The following is a 1,803-nucleotide window of genomic DNA, read 5'->3' as shown; positions in this document are numbered from 1 at the left end:
CTGCCACGGATAACGTTACAATTTCAAAACTAGTTGACACAATGAGACGCGGTTGACGAAACGCTTTATTTTAACGAAACGCTTACTGACCGAACACAGCGCTAACTGAAATAGAAAACAACTGCTATGTGGTGACCGGTGTAAGAGGGGAAGTACAAGTACAACAAAATGTTGTTGATTTAATCAAAACAGCAAGGATCGTGATTATTACATCTCATGCACCATGTATAGTCGAACAACAAAATACCGTCTCAAACTCACAATATGAAATAACTAAAGCGAACAAGAATGGAGTCCTAATTCTATATTGTATGTCTGTTGGTAAGGAATTGAATTGGATTGGATTGAATTGAATTGTGTGTATAAAGCGAGCAAGAATGGAGTCCAACCTTGTGTGTACCACATACATGTTTATATCGACATAATGTGAAGATATGCCACGATGACGAAACGCCTGCTATACTTCCTTCCTGGGTGAGCCTACTGTACTTCCTCGCCTGACAGACGTCGTTAAAAGGATATTATGATAATAATAAATATTACACACGTGCAAGTCGATCTACACTGCCCTACTGGGGCCCGGTGCAGGAAATGGTAACTAACCAGACTGACCAACTACAGGAAGTAAGCTAAGACCTTGTTCCAACAATGTTATAACAAGTGGAATCTCGTCAGCTCGCCAAACAACTAGCCTACTGAGCCCCCGTAAAACAAAATAAAAACAAGCGACTACGGCATTAGTAGCATGTGACAATTCAGAACGTCAATACAACAAAAAAGACCGTTCGACGGAAATCAATGACCTAAAAACATTAAATGCCTTGCGACACAATGCATCTTCATATCCCCTTCACTTCCTATGGTCCCCTCAACTTTCTGTACTGTGCCGCGGCCATCGAATTCGTGAACACCATGCTTTTGTAATGGGAGTATATAAAGAAATAAAAAAAATGGCTGAATAATATAATAATAGTGATAAATAAAAGGTTCATTTAACTTCAGCGTAAGCCATGACCAACCGAGATTTTAGAAATCTACATGTATAGAGACCAAGCGGCGGTGCTAAACAACCCAATCCACATCCAAAACAAAGACGAAGGAAGTTTCTGCTAGATTTCTAACCAGTCGGATTGTACATATTCTTACAAAATTATTTAGTGCGGTTTAATGTTAAAATTGCCGGGCGAAATGTGTAAATAAGTTGACCATATCCTCCTCACATTATGAAAAGAAAATGTCGGTCAAAGCGCTCAAATTTTTGTAACTGTCGACCTACGATTTAGTACAAGTCCCCCAGTCTGATATTTGTACGTAACTTGTATGGAACTCTTTCCTGATTGAGATGAAATTTTTATCCGAAGAAACTACAAGCACAGGGAGGCTAACGGGTGTGCTCGCCAGGAACGGTGCACGTGGAAATGTTGTTTACTTGTACTCTTATATCGGGGTACATATTGGCCACGGAGATGGACAACTTACCAGTACTGGCTTCAACTCACCTTCGGAGTCGGCTCGTCCCGGCGCCCGCCCACAGGCCTGGCCGCGCCCGGCCCCCATCTGACCCGGTCCCCATCTGGCCCGGTCCCTCGCCCGGCAGACTGTCCGCTCCCCGGGAGCGGCTCACGCGTACGGAAAGTGAAGCATTATCTTGCTGGTGGTCGCCTGTACTATCTTCTACGGGCTACGTTTCGAGTTTTATACTCGAGTATACGTCATCAAGGGTGACATAATGTGTAACACCCCTGATTGGTTAAAACTTCACATACCACGTTAATATAATAAAATATTCAAATGACAATTGCT

This window comes from Branchiostoma belcheri, unplaced genomic scaffold (assembly GCF_001625305.1).
Source record: "Branchiostoma belcheri isolate BF01 breed outbred unplaced genomic scaffold, Haploidv18h27 scaffold191, whole genome shotgun sequence".
Classification (NCBI taxonomy): domain Eukaryota; kingdom Metazoa; phylum Chordata; class Leptocardii; order Amphioxiformes; family Branchiostomatidae; genus Branchiostoma; species Branchiostoma belcheri.
This window is presented reverse-complemented; position numbering follows the sequence as displayed.